A 26,959-nucleotide genomic window follows, 5' to 3' on the forward strand; every position below is an offset into this window, starting at 1 on the left:
TCAAATGGTGTAAAAAAAAACAGTCCAGCAAAATCTACCTTCCAAAAACCGTATGGCATTCCTTTCCTTCTGCGCCCTGCCTTGTGCATGTAAAGCAGTTTACAACCACATATGGGGTGTTTCTGTAAACTAGTAAACTACAGAATCAGGGCCATAAATATTGAGTTTTGTTTGGCTGTTAATCCTTGCTTTGTTACTGGAAAAAAATGGATTAAAATTGAAAATTTGCCCAAAAATTGAAATTCTGAAATTTCGTCTCCATTTGCCAATAACTCTTATGGAACACCTAAAGGGTTAACAACGTTTGTAAAATCAGTTTTGAATACCTTGAGGGGTGTAGTTTCTTAGATGGGGTCACTTTCATAGAGTTTCTACTCTAGGTGTGCATCAGGGGGGCTTCAAATGGGACATGGTGTAAAAAAAAACAGTCCAGCAAAATCTGCCTTCCAAAAACATTATGGCATTACTTTCCTTCTGCGCCCTGCCGTGTGCCCGTTCAGTAGTTTACGACCACATATGAGGTGTTTCTGTAAACTACAGAATCTGGCAATAAATATTGAGTTTTGTTTGGCTGTTAACCCTTGCTTTTTTACTGGAAAAAAATTATTAAAATGGAAAATTTGCCCAAAAAATAAATTTTGAAGTTTTATTTCCGTTTGCCAATAACTCTTGTGGAACACCTAAAGGGTTAACGACGTTTGTAAAATCAGTTTTGAATACCTTGAGAGGTGTAGTTTCTTAGATGGGTATATTTATGGAGTTTCTACTCTAGGGTTGCATCAGGGGGGCTTCAAATGGGACATGGTGTGAAAAAAAACAGTCCAGCAAAATCTGCCTTCCAAAAACCGTATGGCATTCCTTTCCTTCTGCCCCCTGCCGTGTGCCCGTACAGTAGTTTACAACCACATATGGGGTGTTTATGTAAACTACAGAATCAGGGCAATAAATATTGAGTTTAGTTTGGCTGTCAACCCTTGCTTTGTAACTGAAAAAAAAATATTAAAATGGAAAATCTGCCAAAAAAGTGAAATTTTGAAATTGTATCTCTATTTTCCATTAATTCTTGTGGAACACCTAAAGGGTTAACAAAGTTTGTAAAATCAGTTTTGAATACCTTGAGGGGTGTAGTCTCTAGAATAGGGTCATTTTTGGGTGGTTTCTATTATGTAAACCTTGCAAAGTGACTTCAGACCTGAACTGGTCCCTAAAAGGTAGGTATTAGGTAGGTAGGTATTACTATGTATTATAGAAGTAGAGAAATTGAAACTTGGAAATTTGTAATTTTTTAAAAAATTTGGGTAAATTTGGTATTTTTTTTATAAATAAATTTTTTTTTTTTTTTTACTTCATTTTACCAGTGTCATGAAGTACAATATGTGACAAAAAACAATCTCAGAATGGCCTGGATAAGTCAAAGCATTTTAAAGTTAACACCACTCTTTTCAATTTTCTTTTTATTAGTTTTTATATAATATATGAAAAAATCCAATAAATGTACATTGTATACATAATGAGGAAGAAGTTCAGTGATTCATTAGACACCATAACAATGTACAGCATAAAGACAGGTAGTACAACAACTCAGTTTGCGTGTTTTAAGTCTGATAGAGTAACCATAAAACAAAGTGAGTGACGGAAGGAGATGTAAGTGAGTTGGTCCAAGGTCGGAGACAACCATATTCCGTCATGTAGGAGAGGGCGGGAAAACGTCAGGGAGAGGAGGCAAGAGGGGGGGGGGGGAAAGAAGTGGGAGGACCTCAGTTATATGATGGTGTTTATAATCACCCTAGGTGTAATTTAAGTTGAGTCAGTTAAAAGTTGTATGGCAGGAGTGGAGGAGCGGTATTTAATCCAACCGTCCCAAATTTTAGTAAACCTATCGCGTGTCCTCAGTTCCCAAGCCGAAAGTTCCTCCATGTAAAAGATATGGTTAGCCTTATGTAGCCACTGTGAGAGGGTGGGAGAGCTTGGTTGATTCCAATGTTGAGGAATCAGTAATTTAGCTGCAGCAATGAGGTGTTGGAAGAGTATTCTTTTCTCTACTGGAACGCTATCTAAACGGATATTAAGGAAAATAGAGGCCAGAGATGGATCATGCGTTAAGGTACATATCTCTTTGATTAAACTGAGTACCTGGGCCCAGAATGGGTTGATTACCGGGCAGTCCCACCACATGTGGATATATGTGCCTCTTGAGCATTTACATTTCCAGCATATGTCAGAGTTTAGACAGGTCATCTGCCTTAGTCTAACGGGTGTACGATACCACCTAGTGACTATTTTGTATGAGTTTTCTTGTAGCCGGATACATCTGGAGATACCGTGAGATTTGAGATATATTTGTTTGATTTCTGCATTGGACCATGTGGTGTCCAGATCTTTTTCCCATTCCCCCAGAAAACCTCTAATGCTTGGATATTTAATTTGTTGTAAGGTATTATAAATCTGCGACAGCAAATGTTTAGGAGGAGCGGAGGAGGCCGCAAATTTTTCAAATTGCGTCATTTCCCTGGGACTTGTGGCTTGGGCGAGATATGGCTTTATTAACGAGTGAACATGGGCCTTATGTAGCGCGTGCATTGAAACGTGACTCAGAGGATCTTCTATTTGTTCTTGATCAAGAAAGGAGTGTATTGTAATGGAACTAACATCATTAAACTTTAGACCTGTGTCCTTGTATTTCCCCTGGTGTAGTTCTGCAATGTCTGTTATCATCATTAAGGGGGACAATATGGGACTTAGGGAGTCCGAATATTGGTACCATAACGACAGGGTGGACTGTGTAATAACGTTTGGTGTAAGTTGGGAGATAGGTTTGTCTTTTTTCCTCCATAGTAATGCCCTGAGAGGAGATATTGCTAGTAGGTTTTCCAATGGGAGCCATATTTTATTTTCATCTGACCTTAACCAATGTACTATCCTGGAAATATGGGTAGCTTCGTAATATAATCTCCAGTCAGGGATCGACATGCCTCCTCTTGATTTGTGCTGGGTTAGCAGATTCCAATTTAATCTAGGTTTTTTGCCGTCCCAGAGGTAGTTACTAACAATCCTGCGTATATTATTGAAAAAGGATACTGGGAGTGGTATCGGGAGAGTTTGGAACAGGTATGTCAGTTTAGGGAGTAGTATTGCTTTTATTAGGTTTGTACGACCCATCCAGGACAAAAAGGGTAAAGACCACGAAGATAATATTTGTCTAAAGGTGTTTGGAATCTGAGCGTAGTTGAGTGAGTATAAATCGCTCCAGTTTGAACTTATTTTTATACCTAGATAAGTGATGTATGATTTTGGCCAGTGGAAGGGGTGTTGGGAGCGCAGAGATTCAATCTCCTCCTTACTAATATTAAAACCCAGTGCTTCTGACTTGGAGGCGTTTATTTTGAAGTTTGATATCATGCCATATTCCTTCAGGATTCCCTGCAGCGCAGGCAAGGCGTAGAATGGGTTCGACAATGTGAGCAAAATATCATCCGCATACGCAGCTGTTGTATGTACGTATCTGCCATCATTGAATCCCTTTATGTCAGGATGGAGTCTGATAGAAGCTAATAATGGTTCGAGCGAGAGGACAAAGAGGATTGGTGATAGTGGACACCCTTGCCTTGTTCCATTATAAATATAAAAAGGTGCCGATAGGTTTTGGTTGATACGTAATCTCGCTGAAGGGGCTTCGTACATCAGGAATATGGCATCCACAAACTCTTGTGGTAGTCCAAAGTGTAGGAGAACCTGTTTCATGTAGGTCCAGTCCACCCTGTCGAAAGCCTTCTCCGCATCTGTCCCTAGCAGGACCAGGGGAGTTTTCTTCTGGCTAGCTATTTGCATAATGGAGAGAATTCTCAGGGTATTATCCTTCCCCTCCCTTCCGGACACAAACCCTACCTGCTCTGGAGAAATCAAAGACGGTATTAAGGGTTTGAGTCTATTGGCCAGCAAGCTTGCGTATAATTTCAGGTCTGTGTTTAACAAAGAGATTGGCCTATAGCTTCCACACTGAGTGGCATCCTTCCCCTCTTTATGTATTAATGTGATATATGCCTCCAGGGCCTGTTTTGGAATGCTGGATCCTGAGAGGTAAGCATTGAATGTGTCCGTCAGGTGAGGGAGAAGGACATCCGAAAAAGAATTGTAATAGGAGCAGGGAAGGCCGTCTGGGCCTGGTGCTTTCTGTTTAGGACACTTTCGCAGGATGGACCGGACCTCTGTCTGTGAGAAGGGTTTCATCAGATTTGTAAGTACGCTAGGGTCTAGTTTGGGGAGGGAAGCACGGGTTAGAAATTGAGATATTGCTGCAATAGTATCCTGTGCGTTCATCTGTCTCTCTGGGGTGCGCAATTGGTATAATGAGGAGTAGAAGTTAATAAACTCTTTTTCAATCTTTCCTGGGTCATTAGTGATGATTCCCCTACTGTCCTTAATTTCCCTTATAAAAGTGTGGGACTTTCTTCTTTTGATAAGGGACATCATTAATTTAGAAGCCCTATCTCCATGGGCATAGAAAGAATGTTTGACGGAGTTTGGCTGAGTTTTTGTTCAATAAATCTCTAAGCTGTAGTCGAGATTCTGTAAGCTTCTGTAGGATTGGCGCTATGAGTGATTGTTTATGAAGTTTTTCCAGGTGTGAAATTTCTGACTGCAAGGATCTAATTTTTTGTTCTCTTTGTTTTTTACAATATGTGCCAATGGAGATGAATTCGCCTCTGATGGTTGCCTTGTGTGCTTCCCACACTACCGGCGTGGAGACCTCTGAATTGTCATTCAACTCAAAGTACATTTTGAGACGTTCTGAGATTCTATTATGGACCTCAGTGGTGGTAAGGAGAGTTTCATTAAGTCTCCAAGGCGGCCGTGTACATGGGCGGTCTGATAATATTATGTGAATTTCTAACGGGGAGTGATCCGAGTGTATTCCTGAACCTATTGCAGATGATTGTGCCTTGGTGAGGGAAGACTGCTGAAGAAAAAAGTAATCGATTCTGTGGTAAGAGTTGTGTGGTGCCGAGTACAGAGTATAGTCTTTCACCGAGGGGTGGAGAAAGCGCCACACGTCGGTCAAGGATAATATCTGCAATGATTTCTTGATATGTCTTAATGCTTTGTAAGAAAGGGTGGACCGTCCGGAGGATGTGTCAAGAAGTGGATCAAGGGCTACGTTGAGATCCCCACCTACTACTAGAACTCCTTTTGACAAGCTATGTATCAATGTCGTGGTGTCTCTTATCCATTGGGGTTGTTGTGTGTTGGGGGCATATAGATTCGCCAAAGTGACCTGCTTACCATTTAGTAGCCCAATGAGTACAAGTAGTCTGCCTTCTTCGTCTTTGTATGAGCTCTCGAGTTCAAATGTGATGTGTTTGGAGAAGGCAATGGCTACCCCTCTAGAGTTCTTTGTAGGGGTGTGTGAGTGGTACCAGTGGTTATAAAAATGTTTCTGGAATGAGGGGGTCTTTTCCGTGAGGAAATTGGTTTCTTGTAAAAATAGAATATCGGCTCGTGATTTTTTTAGAGCTTGGAGCAGTTGGCTGCGCTTAATCGGAGAGTTTAGGCCTCTAACATTATAAGTGGTTAAGTGTACCGTGGTCATGGGAAGTGTTGAAAGTGTGGTGTTCGAGTGTCGGAGTTACACCTGGGTGTTGTAGGGTAGTGGAGTGGGAGGTCCAAGGGTTGTGACTCAAAAGGAGGCAGGAGAAGGGTGGAGGTCAAACAGGAGGTATTTGTCTGTAACAACCATAAATGTAGCATCCCTAAAGGGATAAACATATGCAAATGCAGTAAAGAACAAAACATATCTAGCATATGCAACAACATTGATAAGCTACAGCCATGAGGGCGTTATCACTTTTAACATTGCTTTGATTGCAGAGAGGGGACTTAAATCAGGGAACTATGTCAAGTCGGGAAGGGGTGTCCGATACTAGTATCTAGGTATGAGAAGCAGTGGTGAGGGATGGGGGAGAGGCCCACCACCAGCTCCCAGTGGGTGTGGGGGAATCAAGCGAACAAAATTATGCTTTTATCAAGTATATGTTGTCACGACCCACTTCCCCATCCCGCACCAATAACAGGGCCATAGAGGCAAAGGTGAAACCAGTAAATGAGGTGCTTGCAACAAATCGTAACTACGATCAAATTAAACTACTGAGTGGGAACCCCCCGAGGGGGGTAGCATAAGCTAGCATCACCTAGGAAAAATCAGTTCTCAGGTGGGGTCGATGTCTAGACGTCTTGGAGTCAGCTTCCCCTGTCGTTTCCGGCTGCGACTCTTCCTCTCTGCACCAACAGATTCCCATGGTGTGGGTGGAGGGACCGTTGGTAGGCTGGTGAGGTCCAATATTGGAGACCAATCTGGGATGTCCACATCTGTGATCTGAATTGATGATAGGATTTCTGCCAGTTCGGAGTGATCCCTCAAGATGTATCTTTTTCCTTCAGCTGAAAAGGAGAGGCCGAACGGGAATAGCCATCTATAAGGGATATTCCTGTGTCGTAGGACTTCTGTGAGAGGACGGAGCATATTCCTTTTGGATAAGGTGACCCTGGCTAGGTCTTGATATATCGACACTTCAGACCCTTCTAATTTGACCATGGGTTTGGCTCGAGCGAATTTTAAGATGTCATCTCTCACTCTGGAGTTGAAGAGGCGGCAAACTACATCTCTCGGTGGGTCTGACCCTTGTGGTTTGGCTCTTAGCGCCCTGTGCGCTCTTTCAATAGAGATTTCTAGTAGATAGTTGTCACCCAGTATAGCTGAGAATATTTGTTTAACTGTATCCGGTAGGGCCTCTGTAGAGATGGATTCCGGGATTCCTTTGAGTCTCAGGTTATTGCGTCTGGCCCTATTCTCCTGGTCTTCCATCCAGTTGACGATTTTGTTCATGTGTGTCTGGCACGATGAAAAGTTTGCGGAAGTCGCTTCTGTGTATGAGATTATTTGAGCTTGCGTAGATTCCAATTGCTCAACTCTTCCGCCCATGGATTTCATTTCTTGTTTAATATCCTGCAGCTCCTTTACTACTGGTTCGAGTGCTTTTGAAAGGGCCTGCCCCAGAAATGCTCTTGAAATGGGTAAGCTAGTGTCTTCTTCTTGGTCACTTTCCATCTCTGAGGGACTGTTGGGTGTAGTGTTTTTGTTTAAAGAACCCGATTGCGTGGATCTTTGTGTATGTGGGCTCTTCACAGGTGGTGCAGGGAGACGTTTCTGCATGTAGGAGTCCAAAGAGCCTGAAAGACACTTATTGGAGTCGGGCCTGGGTTTGCCTGGGCCGATTTTAACCATCACTATTTAGCTAGTTAACTGAGCCAATCAATCCCACTGGAGTGAGAGCATTAACGAATAGCAAAACAGTGCGAGTAGTATGGTGAGTCCCCTTTAACCTCTTTTCCTATGGCCCTCAATGGCCGTGGCTGTTATTTATATGTAGAATTGCATTGTGGTGCCTCTATTAATCTTCTAAGTAGAGGCTAGAAAAAATTGGGCCAAAGACCCTAAAGTCTGTTAGATCTCAGTTGAGGGGTGGTAGATATGTCTCTGAAAATTCTGTGTCAGAAGCGTAAATGATGAGGCACTCCTGTTTGCCAATCAGCTCCAATGACTGAAGCACAGAGTGGCTGTTTTACTGATAGGAATATTCTATGCGAATTTTTATGCGAATTTTTAAATCGATCCGAATTTCCTAGACATCCGAATTTTCTTTTCAGCAAATAATCGCAATGCTCAGTCCTATGATAAGATTATTTCTATGCGATCCGATTTTTATGAACATCCGATTTTATCTGCGGCGAATATTCGCAATAGCCTGGGGCTAGGTCTGTGAAGTAGCAGATGACTCACCCAGCTCAGAGGTTCCTGTTGTCGGATGCGATCCTCCGTTTCAGTCCGCTCTCTGCGGGCCTCTCTGAGTTGCCGTGACTGCCAGCATCTGGGGAGACGGACCCTGAATTCGGGTTGATGATGCGATTGCCGTGCACGCCGGGGATTACAGCTCTCTGTCAGCGGTGCCCGTACGTCAGGGTGGGCTGGTAGCTGGATCGCTACTCTGGCACTTCTGTAAGTTGTATCGTCCGGCTCTTTGGGTGATCACTGGACGCTTGTCGGGGTCCGCAGCTGTGCGTGGAAGGCGGCTGCGTCTCCTACTTTAGGCCGCGGTCTGGGTGCCGCGCCAGGCCGCAGTCTTATCTTCCTCCTGGAAAGCTGGATTTTCCGGGGATATGGCTGATGATGCAGGCGGAGGGCTCACCAGTTCCTCCAGTCTCGATTTTCTTTACTTTGGAGGTCTTAAACCCCGGGTAGCCGGCTGGCAAGTCCGCGGCACCTCTGCTCTAGTAGGCCGCAGCTCTGTGGACTCTTTAGATTCTTGTTACAAGTCCAATAAAGTAGTTATTCTGCTCTGTCAAAGCTTGTCTGTTGATTGATATCGTTTTTAAATGCTTTTGGAGTCCTTTGAAGGCTGGGTGAGCTCTGATTTATTTAATAGAGTAGGAGCTGTGGATCTGTGCGTCTTCTTTCATCAACGGTCAGCTCCGTCCCCCAAGTTAACACCACTTAAACTGACACTGCTCAGATTTTCAAAAAATGGCCTGGTCCTCATTGTGATGTGCACTGTGTAAAAAAAAAAAAAAAAAAAAGGAATATTTGTCATTAGGAATATACAGCACTACATTCAATTAATATAGTGCTATATATTCGTAATGATGAAAAATCCTTTTTTTTTTTTTACACAAGCGGTCCCTGATCCCTCCCTTCTTTTAGCTTTTAGCTTGTGGGCGAATATGTAGAATATACTATATTCATTATAGTATATTCTACATATTCGCCCACAAGCTAAAAGAAGGGAGGGATCAGTGTACAGCCCTATATTACTATATATTTGTTTTTTAGAATATTTGTAATATTTAGTGATGATTGAGCACTGTATTCGAGTGTTCGGGCCGAACACATTGCTATATTTGTGTGCTTGGCTGAGCACCTGCGTATAATGGAAGTCATTGGGATACAACCAGGCACCTCCTGCTCTGAAGAGGGGAACAGCATGGGGATGATGTCTGGATGCATCTTAGACTCCCAGGTCGCTGCTGGGAGCGATATTGTCCGAGTAGTACGCCACTTTTACAGACTGACAATAATACGCACCAAACCAAAGATAAAATCGATTGTAGAGTAAATATTGTTAGGAAACATTCTTTCCTGTATATTTACTTGTATATAAAGTGCAAGTTCAGCCAAAAATGTTGTTGATTTTTGTAACTGGGGCCATTATTAAGAGGGACGGCCGGTGGCATCCGTATTGTACCGCTATAGGTGAAATTCTGGGACTGGTGCAAGACGAACCACAGTCAAAGCATTTGTTGCTACGAATGTTTTGTTGGAGGTTCAAAGACGATCCCACAGGCGATCCGGCAGCGCTATTCCCATTACCCGCTAAAGCATTTTCTGGGAAAACAAACTCTTTGGGTTCCGGGGGGTGTATAGTTGCAAATCTGAAACTTAAACTAATTGATGGAAGGGCACCACCAGGAGTGGAGCCTGCGGCTTAATTTGACTATGCACGGGAAACCTCACCTGGCCCGGACACTGAAAGGATAGACAGATTGATACCTTTTTCTCGATTCTGTGGGTGGTGGTGCATGGCCGTTGTGAGCGTGTGGATCGAGACGATTTGTGTGGTTTATTCCGATAACCAACGATACTCCTCAGTGCTAAGTAGTTTACGTGACCCTCAGCGGTGAGGATTGTGTTGACCAGACTCTTGGATAGTGAGACTGGACTTGTAGGTGAGGGCCTGCTGGTGAGCTAATTCTCTAAAAGATTGTATTTTTTATATCAGCACACTTTACACAGCAGATGTGGCGTGGATAATTTAACTGTCCGCCGCGGACACTGTCTACGGAAAAAGTATGATTGATGGCCTGCTGGTGACTCTCAAAAACATTAGGGGTGAGGGTCTGTTGCTGAGCTGACCATCTAAAACATTATGGGTGAGGGCATGCTGGTGAGCTGACTCTCTAAAAGATTTTTGCAGAGGGCCTGCGGATTAGTTGAACCTGTAAAAAATTATATGAGAGGGCCTGCTGGTGAGCTGAAGTGCTAAAGCATTATATGCGAGGACCTGCTACTGAGCTGACCCTATAAAACATTAAGGGCGAGCGCCTGCTGCTGAACTGACCCTCTAAAACATTAGGGGGTGAGGGCCTGCTGCTGAGCTGACCCTCTAAAACATTAGGGGGTGAGGGCCTGCTGCTGAGCTGACCCTCTAAAACATTAGGGGCGAGGGCCTGCTGCGGAGCTTACCCTCTAAAACATTAGGGGCGAGGGCCTGCTGCTGAACTGACACTCTAAAACATTAGTGGTGAGGACCTGCTGCTGAGCTGACCCTCTAAAACATTAGGGGCGAGGGCCTGCTGCTAAAGTTAATGGTAGGCCCCTATCTTTGGCCCAGTTCGTCTCCAATATCCGCACCCTGGCGGCAGGACTGGGGTATAACCCCAGCACGATATCCGGACACTCTTTTCGCATAGGGCCCGCGTCCGCAGCGTCCAGTCATCAGGTTCCAGCACACATCATCCGCAGGATGGGTCGATGGCGGTTATCCTGCTACGGAAGGTATATTCCCAACCCGCGAGTTGAGATCTCCAGAGCCTTTCGTTCACTGGCTTTATAGGCATCACGATGTTCCAATAAATACTTGTACCCTACACCCAGTCAGTTCTCTTTTTGCCCACTTCTCTAGGCCTTACCTCGTCACTGGCGCCGGGCACACTCCAGCCAGTCAGGTCAGGGCAGCACATAGGCATGCCTATTCTGTTCCTCGGTTAGCTCCTACCACAAATATTTAAGGCTACTTGCAGCCTGTAATTGTGGGCGGAGCGCCCTCCTGCATTTAAACCCCCGGCTACAAGCAGGAGGGCGCCCGTTCGTTGCCCCTCCCTCCCATCCCCTTTCTCAGTCATTTCCTCCTGGGTGGCCCACTTCTCTAGGCCTTACCTCGTCACTGGCGCCGGGCACACTCCAGCCAGTCAGGTCAGGGCAGCACATAGGCATGCCTATTCTGTTCCTCGGTTAGCTCCTACCACAAATACCAATATAGCGAATAAAAAAAAAAAATGAATATATAGCAATATAGGGAATATAGTGCTATATTAGTTTTTAAAAATAGTCGTATTTTTTTTTTCCATCTGAACATGAACACATGATTCCTCCCTGCTTCTTGCTGGTGGGTACAGTTGAGCGAACACCTGGATGTTCGGGTTCGACGGGTTCGGCTGAACTTCGGAAAAAAGTTCGAGTTGTTGACCCAAACTTGACCCCGAACCCCATTGAAGTCAATAGGGACCTGAACTTTTAAGCACTAAAATGGCTGTAAATATGTTATGGAAAGGGCTAGAGGTCTGCAAATAGCCTCAAAATGTGGTTAAGAGCATGGCAAGTGGATAGGGAAATGACTTTAAATAACATAAAATACGTAAAAAAAAAAATAATAATAATCTTGATCTAGGAGGACCAGGTCCATATGGAGTAGGAGGTTAAGGAGGCGGTGGATGTGGCGGTGTAGGTGGAAGCGGTGGTGAAGGAGGAGGTAGCCTACACTGGTTTATGGTTTTAAATTTTATTTTTAAAATTAGGGTACACCCTAAAACATTGGGAAATATAACCTGAGATAACCCCCTCCAGTCATGCTAAACACACGTTCAAACAATACTCTGGCTGCAGGTCAGGCCAGCACCTCGAAGGGGTAAAGGGCAAGCTCAGGCCATGTGCCCAATTTGGAGACCCAGAAGTAGCAGGGGCTGACCCCTGTCAGTCAGTTCGTGTAGGCGTGTGCACACTTACTCCCCCACCATGTCGCACGTCCACGTGATGTTCACGATCCAATTTGATATCTGCTCTATCAACTTTCGATGTTATTCTATGCGCCTACCATGGTGATCACGGGTGGCGGGGAATCAGGGTTCCAAACCGGAGAAGAAGCGTGAGAAAAAGAGACCAAATTTAAGGGAGTATCCATTTTTCAAAGTTAAGTTAAAATATGGGAGAAATTAGTAAAGCATAAAAGTGTGACAACTTTTCAAAATTTAAAGGGACACTGACAGGGCCAATAAGCATATTGAGGTCTATATATGTCACTACAGGTCTTATAATGGGTATTACAATCATATAAGTATCCCCCCTGTCCACATTATACATACAGTAAACTTTAAGTTTTATAACCTGCTCCAACGGTCTGCAATCTGCCCAAGGGGCGGCGTTTCACTTCTCTTGTGCCCAGCCAGCCTCCCCAACTGCCGATTTGAAGCGCCGCCCAGCTCATGAATATTCAGTTTGCTGGGCGGCTTCTGCGGTCCCCGCTCTGAAGCGCTTCGCTTAACAGTGCCCGGCGCATGCGCCCGGATCTTGTGAAGTCCGGTACAGTAAGCGCCGCCCAGCTCATCAATATTCACTTCGCTGGGCGGCGCTTACTGTCCCCGACTTCACAAGATCCGGCGCATGCGCAGGGCACTGTTCAGCGCAGCGCTTCAGAGCGGGGACCGCAGAAGCCGCCCAGCAAACTGAATATTCATGAGCTGGGCGGCGCTTCAAATCGGCAGTTGGGGAGGCTGGCTGGGCGCAAGAGAAGTGAAACGCCGCCCCTTGGGCAGATTGCAGACCGTTGGAGCAGGTTATAAAACTTAAAGTTTACTGTATGTATAATGTGGACAGGGGGATACTTATATGATTGTAATACCCATTAAAAGACCTGTAGTGCCATATATATACCTCAATATGCTTATTGGCCCTGTCAGTGTCCCTTTAAGCATTAAATGAAAGGATGTGGTGCGCATTAATTACTGAATAATATATTACATTTTATTCCCTGTCACCTATGCATAGCAGGTGTTTATTCACGTCTAAAATTGTATAATGTCAACCCAAGTATTGTATTATTGAAATTTATTAAGCTGTCAACTAGGTAGAGGAGGGTATATTACACCAAAAAATTTGTGAATTTCACCCAAAAATGTAACTGACAATTATTTTATTTTTTTCGGTCTACTAGGTATAGGAGTGGTACATCACACCCAAAAATTGGTGAATTTCACCAGAATATATAACTGACACATATATATTTTTTTAACCTGTCTACTAGGTAAAGCAGTGGTACTATACACCCAAAATTTTGTTTATTTCGCCAGAAAATGTAACTGACATTTTTTTTTTCTTTACCGTTCCACTAGGTATAGCAGTGGTACTATACACACCAGAATTGGTGAAATTCACCCGAAAAAGAAAACAGCAAAGTAGTGAAATGATATAAAATAAAACGTACACGTACAAAAAAAAAAAAATGGATTTATGAGGTGGAGTTCCATATGGAGTAGGAGTTTGAGGAGGCGGTGGACGTAGCGGAGTAGGTGGAAGCGGCGGTGGAGGAGGACGAGATAGCCAACACAGGTTTTTGTTTTTAATTTAATTTAGTAAAATTAGGGTACACTCCAAAAGAGTGTGAAACATCCAAAATACAAACATGAGCAATTGCGCTGCAGTATAACAATGGCTGGTTAAGGCCGGCATACATGTCTATTCTGCACAAGGTACGGACAAGTCTTGAGAGATCCATGCCTGGTTCATTTTAATGTACGTGAGCTTGTCCACATTAGCTGTGGACAGGCGGCTGCACTCGTCTGTGATGACGCCCCCTGCCATGCTAAACACACATTCATAAAATACACTGTCTGCAGGGCAGGCCGGCACCTCCAAGGCGTAAAGGGCAAGCTCAGGCCATGTGCACAATTTGGAGACTTAGCAGTTGAAGGGAGCAGACCCGTCATTCAGTACGTGTAGGCGTGTGCACACATACTGCTCCACCATGTTGGTGAAATGCTGCCTCCTGCTAAGACGTTCCATATCAGCTGGTGGTGCTGGTTGTTGTGGCATGCTGACAAAGATTTTCCACATTTCAGCCATGCTAACCCTGCCTTCTGAGGTGTTGGCGGTGCCCCAGCTGCGTTGGCGACCCCCAGCTGCGTTGGCGACCTCTTCCTCGTCCTCTGCCTTCGCCTTGTGCTTCCACTGTGCGCCCGGTGTCAGGTGCACATCTTGAAAAATCAGTGGTTGGGCATCGGTTCACTCAATCTCTTCCATTTCTGGGGCAGGGCTATGTAGATGGCTCGGGAAACCCTGCTAACAGATTCATCAAAAAGCAGAAGAGACTGCTGCATGACTTGGGGCTCAGACTGCTTGGCTGATTTGCAAGGGGGTGAGGTGAAAGACTGATGGACATCGGCTGCAGGTGCCAACTGTGGTCTTTCAGCAGGAGACTGGGTGGGAGACAATGTGAAGGAACTGGATCCACTGTCAGCAACACAATCTAGGCCCGAACAAATACCGCTGCAGGTTTTGTCGCCTACTCGCACCTGAGGAAGGGGTTTCACGACCTGGGCCACGTCCCTTATTTGAAGCTATCCTCGTATTTTTCTAATTTAGGATCTTTCCCTAAATGGGTGTTAAATTAATAGTAGAATAGAACGACAGCATGTAGAGGGTGTATCTCACACGGCCTGAACCAGACTAGGCCTGAACTAAATATTTATTTGCCCAAAATGGCTGTATTTCAAGTGGCTGTATTTCAAGTGGCTGTATTTTTCAAATCCCTGATTCAAACCCCTGTATTTAGAGGGGGTATCTCACACGGCCTGAACCAGTGTAGGCCTGAAGAAAATATTGGTGAACCAAATGTTGGTAATTTAAATCTCTGAATGTAACCCAAATGTATTAAGGATGTATCTCACAATGACATCTGCATAAAAGGCTGCCAACTACATTTTATTTTTAACAACTGAATTTGACAGCAGTATATAAGCCTGTAATTTCACACGTGCTGATGCTGCAAGGCCTGAAAATAGTGTTTTTTGTCAAAAAAAGTGTGTTTTTCAAACCCCAGAAAATAATGGGTGTATTTCTAGCCAAAATTGCACACTGACTAATACAGATGTTGTAGTTTGCCCCCCAAAAATTGTGATTTGCAATGTCCCAATAGCTCAGATTCAGTGCTGGTGCACTGAGCTTGCATAAAATGGCCGCTGCTGCCGCCACCCACCTAACTAACAGAATTATAAAAGTTTTTTGTTTTTTCTTCAATGGCCTCAAGGCAGGGTAAAACGATTGTGCCCTGCACCCACACAACTATTTGTCTGTAGATCGCTGAGTTAGATTCTCTCCTATTCTCTCCTGAAATCACAAGTCTAGCAGCATCCTCTCCTACACTTGTAACAGCAGAGGGACGTGCAGCGCTACATGACTCCAGCTTATATAGAGGCTGGGTCACATGCTGCTCTGGCCAATCACAGCCATGCCATTAGTAGGCATGGCTGTGATGGCTTCTTAGGTCAGACAGGTAACTGGTTGTTGATTGACTTTTACAGAAATGTTCGGGTCCGGGGTTCAAAAATCCTAAAGTTCGGTACCCTACTGGTGGGCCAATGAGTCATTAGCCCACAGGCAAGAAGCAGGGAGGAATCATGTTCAGATTGAAAAAAAAGACAAATATTCATCATTATGACTATACAGCACTATATTCTAAATATTCGCAAATACTCAAAGTGCCTATATTTGAGATTATAATTAGCAATTCAAATATTCACGCTCAACACTTATTTCCACCTTTTCACCTCGCTACTATCTCCTTTGGGCTAAAATAATGTCATTCTATGTATTTATTTCCAGGTCCTGTACAATGTGCATTCATAAACTTGTTATGTAACTGTTCACGTGTAATATGCCTGGTTCACCAGCAGGTGTCAGCATAAATGGCAGAGCTATCTTACATAGAATGGAGCTTTCTATTCCATTCTAACACCCCAACCCCCTCCCCCATGGTGTAGTGGGTGTGCCCCACTTGCTGCAGGGAGGGTGGAGTTAGTTAGGAGTCAGTTTCGAGTAGAGGAAGGGAGCAGGAGCATGTCTAGGCCAGCTGGAGCACCTTCATCTCTGCTGGACATGGAGGCCACAGTCGTAAGCCTCAGAAACCAGGAGTAAAGTGTTCCCTGAACAAAGCTAGAGACAGACCAGATTACAAAGTTAAGTACAGCCTAAAGAAGAAGCTGAGTTCTATAGCCAGCCTGTCAGCACAGCAGAGATAGAGCAACAGACGTAGCAGAGAGGAGTTGCCTGCTACAGTTAATGCCAAAGCCTGCTGGGAACCAAGACAAAGCCTGTAAATCGTTTGGAGGAACGTTTATTGAAAATAAAGCTGTTATGAACTTCATCACAAGGTCTGGACTTATATCTTCAATCCCTCAATTATTCCCCCTATTTTTCTGCTTTCGGAGGGTTCCAGCGTATCCATGTAGGAGCACCGTGACACGGGCACAAAACAATAAGGGACATTATAGGCTACCCTACACCACCCTGGCATTCCTACATCTGGGTACCAACTACCATATCACTAAAAGGGGCCCTGTGCCCTTGTTGCTTCACTGCAACTGGCGTCACAACAAACATGTACTTTAAGGGACCCCAAGTAGTGCACCCAACGACTGCAGATCAACACCATATTGCTAAAGTACAGGCATAATTTAAGAAATAAACCTTTCATCTCCTTTTTACAGTTCCCGGTGATCCCTGGTGGATGTGACTTTTTTCAATTTTCAGTCTTTTTCTAGATAATACACAGGAGGACATTGTGCTTATTTCTCGGTTCAGACCTGACCGGTGATAAGATATAAACCTCTCCCTGTCACATCCCTTGATCTACTGCTGAATAATTCCCAGTGATGCAGGCCTGTGCAGACACCAGTGTGCAAGAGATACAATAGAAGCAATGAAAGTGCAGAAGATAATTTCCATCATTTTATGTTATCGTTTTCTGGAAATCTTCCTATTTCTGGTTTTGTGTGTGACCTTCTGTGATTCTGAGATACAGGACCCTGCAGCTCAATGTCATCTTGTAATGAAGGATTACACCTTTGAGTATGAATATTCTCAGGAAGGAGACATCATTATCGGAGGGATCTTCACTGTACATTCTTGGGTGACACAATGGCGCTGGAATAGGAGCAACGACTACAACCGGATGTGTTCAGGGTAAGTACAAATGTTAGTTCTGCAGAGCTGGAATTCACACAGAAAGTTACAGGGATCAGTGAGGCAATAAACTCTTATTGTTTTCAGTCTATACAGGGATCTATTTATTAACTATGATTAGTGATGAGCGAACCGGTGGATGTTTGGGTTCGACAAGTTCGGCCAAACTTTGTTTCAAAGTTTGGTTTGGGACCCTAACTTGACCCGAACTTGATCCCAAACACCGGCCTCCATAGAAGTCAATTAGGACCCAAACTTTAGGGCTGAAAAATGGCTTTAAAAGAGTCATAGAAAGGGCTAGAGGGCTTCAAAAGGATCCAAAAAAGGGGTAAGAGAAACAGTAGTGTTGAGCGAGCATGCTCTGCCCAACAGCTGTTCGGCTCGAGCATCGCTATGCTCAGCACATGGCGGTACTCGGGTCTCCTCCTATGCAGCCAATAAACGTGCAGGTAAGTACTGCCATCACTGTAATGCCGTAGCCTTGTTGGTTACTGGCATTACAGTGATTGGCTGGCCGAGATACACGTGATAGAGGTGCCATATAGCACCCGATGGAGCATATTTGGCTCATTATTAGTCAGGGAGAGCTGCACTTAGGAAGGGACAGATAGTGTAGGGAGTGTGATCGCAATCTATTTAGTTGAAAAAAGTTTCAAAGACCCAAAAGTACTATTAAGGACTATTGTGTGTGGTGGCAGCAATATAATCTAGCCATCAATTCCCCCCCCCCCCATACTTTCTATAGAAGGTGTCTGCAGTGACTTGTGACATCTGTGCAATACCTTCTGTGTGTAAGGGGCAGAGATAGAAAAAAAATATAAGTGAAAACTAGTATATTTTTTCTAAACTTTTACATACTTTTCCTATAGAAGGGTGTCTGCAATGACTTCTGATATCTGTGCAATACTTTCTGTGTGTCAGGGCCAGAGATAGAAAAAAATATAAGTGAAAACTAGTATATTTTTTCCATACTTTTTCATACTTTTTCCATGTACTGTGCTTGCTGTGAACTGTGACATCCGTGTCACATCTTGTGTGTCAGGGCAATAGATAGAAAAAATATAAGTGAAATCTAGTATATTTTATCCATACTTTTCCATACTTTTCCTATAGAAGGGTGTCTGCAGTGACTTCTGACATCTGTGCAATACCTTGTGTGTGTCAGGGCCAGAGATAGAAATAGAGATAGAAAAAATATAAGTGAATCTAGTATATTTTTTACATACTTTTACGTACTTTTCCTATAGAATGGTGTCTGCAATGATTTGTGACATCTGTGCAATACCTTCTGTGTCTCAAGGCCAGAGATAGAAAACATATGAGTGAAATATAGTATATTTTTTCCATACTTTTCTTATAGAAGTTTGTCTGCAGTGACTTCTGACATCTGTGCAATACCTTGTGTGTGTCAGGGCCAGAGATGAAAAAATATAAGTGAAATATAGTATATATTTTCCATATTTTTACGTACTTTTCCTATAGAAGGGTGTCTGCAGTGACTTCTGACATCTGTGCAATACCTTGTGTGTGTCAGGACCAGAGATAGAAAAAAAATATAATTGAATCTAGTATATTTTTTCCATACTTTTACGTACTTTTCCTATAGAGGGTGTCTGCAGTGACTTGTGACATCTGTGCAATACCTTCTGTGTGTCAGGGCCAGAGATAGAAAAAATATAAGTGAAATCTAGTATATTTTTTACATACTTTTTCCATATACTGTGCTTGTTGTGAACTGTGACATCCGTGCCACATCTTGTGTGTCAAGCGTGCATATAACATTAAAAATGAAGAAGTCGAGCATTAAGGTGCAGGGTAGTTGCCGTGATGCTGATGGTTCACGCAGAGACCGTGGCCCTGGGCTTGTTGAAACTGTGCCTGCTGCCAAAGCACAAGAAAAAGAATCATCCACGATACCTAGATTCATGTCCCAGTTTGCAGGGTGTCGCAGGACAACACTCTTGAAGTCAGACCAGTGCGACCAGGTGGTCGGTTGTATTGCAGCAGATAATGCTTCCAGTCGGTTAAGCACCACCCTGTCTTCCACCAAGTCCAGTCTCAGTAGCCAAGAGTCTGGTCAACAGAATCCTATCCTTCCTCCCACCATGGAGAGTCTGGCCAAACAAGTGATCCCACACTCTAATATTCAGAGGTGCTCTTTTCATCGCTATTACTTGATTTGGCCCTTTCGCCAAGCATGCTTGGGTCAACAAATCAGGAGGATGATCAAAGTGAGGAAGTGGAAGAGGTCTTGGTGGGCGATGAGGTCACTGACCCAACCTGGGAAGTTGGAAAGCCGAGTGAAGACAGCAGTACAGAGGGGGAGCGATCTGCAGCACCGCAATAGGCTGGAAGAGGCAGTGGGGTGGCAAAAGGAAGAAGGCGGGCCACACCAAACAGGCCCGCAACTGTTCCACAGAGCACCCCATTGCGTAAATCTCCCTTTTGTTTCACAGTATGACACTTTTTTAAGGATAGTGCGGACGACAAAAGAATAGTAGTTTGCAACCTGTGCCACAACAAACTGAGCCAGGGTGTGAACACTAGCAACCTCACCACCACCAGCATGATCCGCCACATGGCATCCAAGCACCGTAATAATTGGGACGAATGCCTAGGTCCATAATCTGTGTCTGCGGGCACACCACTGCTTCCTCTTCTCCTATGGTACATGCTGGTAAATGCTTGTGGACATTTAGGCTTGTGGACACTGAGGCCTTCCACAGCCTGAATTCGGCAGCCGTCCCTCGTTACGCAGTCCCCAGCAGCCACTATTTTTCATAGTGTGCCCCACCCCGCCTTACACCAGAATGTGTCCTGTAATATCAACTTTGCCCTGACAAAAGCAGTTACTGGGAAAGTCCACTTAACCACTGACACATGGACAAGTGCATTCAGGCAGGGACACTATATTTCCCTGATGGCAGACTAGGTGAACGTTTTGGAGGCCGGGAGAGAATTGTACCCTGGGATGGCACAGGTGCTACCGACACCGAGGATTGTGGGCCCTACGTCGATCAGGGTTTCCGCCAGCACATACATTAGTGGCTCCAACCCCCACTTGTCCTCCTCCTCCACTTCCACCTCTGAATTATCCTCTTGCAGCACTAGTCAGACATTAGCCGGTAGCTGGAAGCATTGTAGCACTGCAGTGGGAAAGCGTCAACAGGCTGTGCTGAATCTGATATTCTTAGGGGACGAGCTGTGGCTCTCACCACTTAACCTCCAACCAGGCAAGCATTGTTTGATAATGGCCGTAACTTGGTGGCGGCTTTGAGCTCGGCAAGCTCACACACATCCCATGCCTATCCCACATCTTAAACTTAGTGGTTCAGCAGTTTCTCAAAACCTACCCCAATTTGCCTGAGCTACTGATGAAGGTGTGCAGCGTGTGTGCACATTTCCGCAAGTCATAGACAGCTTCAGCCAGTCTGTCAACAATGCAGCAGCGCTTGAAATTGTCAGCTCACCGGCTGTTGTGCGACGTGAGCACCCGCTGGAACTCCACGTTCCACATGTTGGCCAGGCTTTGTGGGCAGCAGAGGGCAGTAGTAGAATACCAGCTTCTACATGGTCGTCGCATTTCCAGTTAGCTTCCGCTAATCAGAAGCGAGGAGTGGGAATGGATGTCTGACCTCTGTGAGGTTTTAAGAAACTTTGAGGAATCGACACAGATGGTGAGTGGCGATAACACTATTATCAGCATAACCATCCCACTTCTGTGTCTACTCAAACGCTCGCTGCTCACAATTGAGGCCGACGCTTTGCATGTGGAAGAGGTGGAAATTGGTAAAGAAGACATTACACAGGGTGATAGCCAGACCATCCTCCGTCAGTCTTCTCAGTGCGAATTTGACGATGAAAAGGAGAAGGAGGAGGAGCAGGAGATGGTTGCCTCCGTTACAGAAAGTAGTACCCATGGAAGTTTAATTCCATCTGTTCAGCGTGGATGGGCAGAAGAGGAGGAAGTTGATGAGGAGATGGACAGTCATCCTCCTGATGACGACAGCAAAGTCTTGCCTGTTGGTACTCTGGCACACATGGCTGACTTCATGTTAGGCTGCCTTTCACGCGACCTGCTCGTTATACGCATTTTAGACAACACCGATTACTGGGTGTTCACCCTTCTCGACCCCCGCTACAAGGAGAACTTCTCATCTCTCATTCCTCAGGTGGAGAGGACGAGCAAAATGGTGCAATACCAGAAGGTCCTTGTTGAAAAATTGCTCCAAAAATTTCCATCTGACAATGTTGGCGGCAGAGTCCGTACTTCCTTGGGCAACCGAGGAGGGGAGACAAGGGAAAAACACAGCAGTTCCAACAGAGGCAAAGCAACACTCTGCAAGGCCTGGGACAGTTTCATGACACCCCGTCAGCACCCTCACCCTGATGCACGGCCTAGTGTCACAAGGAAGGAAAAGTTTTGGAAGATGGTGAAGAAATGCGTAGCAGGCTGTGTCAGCATCCTCAGTGATCTGTCAGTGCCTTACAACTACTGGGTGTCCAAGCTGGACATGTGATACGAACTTTCGCTCTACGTCTTGGAGGTGCTGGCCTGCACTGCCGCCAGCGTTTTGTCTGAGCAGGTAACTGAAAATGCTGACAGGTTGACTCTTATAGAAATGAACAAGGCCTGGCTTGCCCCTGACTTCTCGACTCCACCAGAGGAAATTGGATGAACATAAAAGCACTTTAAATGTGTTATTTATAATGTAATGAATATTCTGTATTCCCACGCACCCCTTCCACCACATAAAATGGTATATGGTTGAATCTTCCTTTTCTCCTCCTCCTCCTCTTCCATCATATCAACATTCTTATTCGTCACATATAATGCCCTCGTGTATATATGCCCTCGCATATCATTTTTTACAGGGTCAGCTCACCCGCAGGCCTTCTCATATAATTTTTTACAGGGTCAGTTCACCCACAGGCCCTCTCATTTAATTTTTTACAGGTTCAGCTTACCCACAGGCCCTCAGCGAAAATCTTTTAGAGGGTCAGCTCACCAGCATGCCCTTACCCATAATGTTTTAGATGGTTAGCTCAGCAGCAGACCTTCCTCCCTAATGTTTTTGAGGGTCAGCTCACCTGCCAGCCCTCAGCGGAAATCTTTTCGAAGGTCAGCTCATCAGCAGGCCCTCACTTGAAATCTTTTAGAGGGTCAGCTCACCTGCAGGCCCTCGTATATCTACCTTTGCAGGCAGTAGACGCTGCGAACAATGTCATTACCTGTGGTACCTCTCCTGTATAATGTTTCCTCATCCTAAATACCTATGACATTTCCTGTAATTTTTTTGTACTAATTCCAATGACAGGACCTCTTAAAAATCCTTTATTATAATTTATCTTCACTACCTCCCTGAGTTGGAAGTAATTGGCGCACCCCCACCTGCCTTACTTGGAAGTGGTAGCCATAGCGGTTACTTAGGCTCCCTCTCCGGAAGCAAATCCTGATTAACCTTTACCCGTGGTCCCCATGGTAGGAGCATAAAAGAACATTGAAAGTTGATAGGGCAGACATCCAAATGGATCGTCGACATCACGGGGACGTGCGATCACCCAGAAGTTATCTAGTCAACAAAGCAGCAGCAGGCCTTTGCACATGAGCGTTAGCTCACCAGCAGGCCCTCACCTACAATCTTTTACAGGGTCAGCTCACCAGCAGGCCGTCACGTACAAGTCTAGTTTCAATATCCAAGAGTCTGGTCAAAAAAATCCTCACCAACGGGGGTTATGCAACTACTTATCACGGAGGAGTATAGTTGGTTATCGGAATGAACCACACAATTCGTCTTGATCCACCCGCTCACAACGGCCATTCACCACCACTCACAGAATCGAGAAAGAGGTAGCAATCTGTCAATCCTTTCCGTGTCCGGGCCGGGTGAGGTTTCCCGTGCGTAGTCAAATTAAGCCGCAGGCTCCACTCCTGGATGGTGCCCTTCCGCCAATTAGTTTAAGTTTCAGCTTTGCAACCATACTCCCCCCGAAACCCAAAGAGTTTGTTTTACCAGAAAATGCTCAGCGGGTGTAAAGGGGGAATATTAATCACCAATATTATGCGAATATCGGTAATTAATATTCCTAAATAGGAGGAGCCGTCTAGTGATGACTCCGCCTATTTATGCCTTTATATAATAAATACACAATATCTTCGCTATGCCTTACACGGATCACTATACTAGCTGCGTGCGCCTTACTCACTACCGCTAACAAGTATACACTACACAAAGGGTACAAGTAACACAGTATTTATTAACACCTGAAGCTACGCACACAATACAGTAACAATACACAGCACTACACATATACTATACTCAAACTACGCTACAAGTTCCCAATTCCACCCATAAACTAACTATACAATACACACATACAAGTATAACAACCCACCCCACCTGACTACTTCTATCCCTGGGTATACGACGAGAATCTACGGTGGCCTTACTGGGGTAAAGCAGACCACATTCACTAAGGGTTAACAATAGGAATCAGGGGCACAGGATTTACAGGGTAAACCAGGAGGATGGGGGGTTCACCAGGGGGATGTCTAGAAGGGGTGTTCCAGCAAGGGGCTGGAGTAAGGGGTAAAACAGGGATACTGGGTGGTAGGATCAGGGAAGGGGATCAAGGGTATCAGGACAGGGACTAGCAGGGGTAGTGGGAATCAAGGGTATAATAGTATTACAAGGGGTTAACGTTGGTGGGATAGCGGTGGGTAGATGCAAGGGGTTAATGATACTTATGATATGCTCGTTCATCTAGGGGTGGTCGGCTCCTTCACATCCAGGGGCAGCACGGCTCTTCTCCCTAGTGCTGGGACCGCCGGCTATTTAAGTCCGGCGGCCCGCACTGCCGCACCGCCCACAAGGTGGCGCGCACGCGCCACCGTTGGAGACACGAGGGCCGGCGCAGTGAGATGACGTCACTCGCGCCGGCCCGAGCGTCTCCAGAACGAGCGCATCGGGGCCAACAGGCGGGAGAAGCCTTAGATCTCCCACCTGTGGCGCTCTGCATTCCGGCCAGCGAGATGCTAATTTCGCTGCCGGAATGCGCATAATAGAAGGAGGGGAGGTTTCTCCACTTCTCCTATCATGTGTAATTATCTCCAGCCGTGCTGGGGATAATTACAACAAAGGGCTCAGATTCTATTGAACCTGAGTCCTTTGTAGTCATCAGGATGACCGGACATTTCGGTCATCCTGATGTAAATAACCAGATTGCATCTGTGTGAATGCTCGGGGCACATTCACACCGATGCATCTGGTTTCAGGTGTGGAGAGGGGAGGGGAGACATACATTCTTAAGGGGGATTATGTGGACGTGGGGCCATATATGTATATAGATATATACACACACCATATATATATATATATACATATATATTAATATATACATGCACAACATACTAAGGGGGCACATATTTCCCCCAGGGACCACAATGAGCCCCTGGGGGTCACCATGGGCAGATGTGAGCAGATGCTGGGCACATCTGCACACATCTTCCCCTGACGTGGTGGTACAAGTATGCATGTATACCGTACATGCCCGCACGTGTTTGCGGGCATGCATGGACATACACGCATACGTCTCAACCCTTCCTCAACAATCCCCCTCTTGTCGGAAATACGACAATAACTAGGGAAAAAGGGTTGAGACCCGTTTGCCCCTCCTCAACCCCATCCTTGGTGACAGTTCAGGAAGGGCTGTAGTATCCGAATTCTTAGGTACCTAGACATCACCCCTCTCGCCTCCGACCTGCCGTTCACCGTAACCTACTCCTCCATCCACCGGACACCCCATCTTCTTCTTTAGAACTTTCTTGACATCTTTTGCCTTGTTTCGGTGTCAGTCTCTCCTACTGACGTCTTTCTTGACTTTAACTGGCTTGACTCTTGCGTGTTTTGACTGGTCTTCCTTACAGATAACCATCTTCCGGTGTTAGTCACCCCTGCTGTTGGGATAGACACACACACACATTCTCTTGGCATGCTGCCGTTCTTCAGGTCTGGCCCGCCCCCACGGAATCTGGAGCGGGTTCACCTTCACCGACCTAGTCTCTTACTGTGACAACTTTCAAGTACGACTTTGGTCCAATATCTTTAGTTCCATCTGGGTGGGTGCAGTTCTCTCAGGGACAGATTAGTAGGTCTTTACAAGGCAGGCCAGAGCTTTAAGCGGTGATGTCACAGTACCCAAATTCTAACTGTGGAGAACACCTCCACCACACTACACATCCAGCCCTTCCCTTTAAGAGCTTCACCGTTCCAGGGTTCAAGGTGGCAAAGGTCAAACAACGGACGTCTGTCCCTAGCATGTCCTGATCTTATCCCCATTCACACAAAACACTTTACACAGTTCCCCTTTCTCTCCCACCCCCCTAAACCCAAAAGACATTTATATAAAACACTATGAGGCCTCAGGATAATTTTCCACCCTGAACCTCTCCCCACACAATTGTCCTCCTATTCCTAGGACCCTTCTTGGCTTCAGGAATTGGTGAATTAAGTCCTGAGCCTCCGGCGATTGTGTTCGTGAAGTGCTGTCTGGTTTAGTTGGTCCGTTAGTCTCTTGACCCTCCGGTACATCCACCACAGTCCTATGTACATGAATCCGACCAGAACCAGAAGCACGATCACTGGGTGTATCAGTAAGTTGAAAAACTAGGTCGCCTTAGGACTGTATCCAAAAAGACTCTCCCACCACGAGATCTTTGAGTCTTTGTCTAATGCAGAGGCAACCGCAATAATTTTCGTCCGGTCATGGGTAAGTTGGATGGTGGCCTGTTCCTCTGCTTCCCGAAGATGTTGTAAGATTTCTTCCTCTTGGCTAAAGTCCAAAAGGAGCCGTTTAAGTTCTGTGCCGAAGCCAAGGGGGATCTTCTGAAGTCTCACGGGAACATCGGGGCGAATGTCGAGTCTTCTCTCCGGGGTAATTGGGGTTCTTCCTTGCTGCTCTGCGACATCCAGACCTAGAACGGGGCTAAGGGTACAGTACGTTCCGGGGAGGAGTATTCCTCGTTCGGTACAATTAAATCCATAAATTGTATACGACCCATTGCTCCCTTGGTACCAACACCAATATCCCTGTCCCAAGTATTTTAAAGAGGATGAGGGTATGGAGTTGACCTTCATCTCGCAGGTCCCCTCGGTGTTCCAACACTGGTGTCGAAGTACCCGATCCCAATCACCCTGACATAGGATGGCATCCTCTCTCAACCAACATCCCTCTATGTCAAACAAAAAGGGATGGCCTTCTTCATAAGTTAGAACGCTCGAGGGGAGCTGGGGATGAAGTATCGTTCGGTTGTTAATCATTGTACCTAGATTGATGACACTGTATCCCTGTCTGAGGTGACCGGACACAGGTGCCAAGGACGAAGCAGTACAGGTTAAATTTTGACATCCATGCCATTGAACCACCCACCAGTTAGTATGGTTGATGGCAAAAGGAGAGATTAGTGGGCTTATTCGCTGGCGGAGGTTGAATGGGAAGTGGCTGTTGTGTAACGCTGAGACAATATGTTTAAGGTTGTCCGAGAGTTCGCTTTGGACCTGCGTACATGCTAGAGCAAGCTGAGCCCGATCCTGCTCCTCCAAGAGACCCACAACTAACCTCCTAAACTTCTCACGTATAGCAGAAGATAGAGAGGTAGTGGCATCAATGTGCGAATGCTGTAAACCCTCCAAGACGTGGTTTACATCAAGCTGGGTCTTGAATCCTTCCCCGGCATGTCGCGCAACCTCTCCAAGCTTACTTCTCAGGACTTCCATATCCATAGTGTTCAGCGCGCCTACTCCCAAAGCACCTCCGCCAAGTCCCATAGCCACCAGATCTCTCCTCCCCCTGTTCTTCCTACGTCGGGAGTCGTCTTTTCTTACCTCTTGCCCCGCCTCT

The sequence above is a fragment of the Bufo gargarizans genome, chromosome 1, assembly GCF_014858855.1.
Source record: "Bufo gargarizans isolate SCDJY-AF-19 chromosome 1, ASM1485885v1, whole genome shotgun sequence".
In the NCBI taxonomy this organism is placed as follows: domain Eukaryota; kingdom Metazoa; phylum Chordata; class Amphibia; order Anura; family Bufonidae; genus Bufo; species Bufo gargarizans.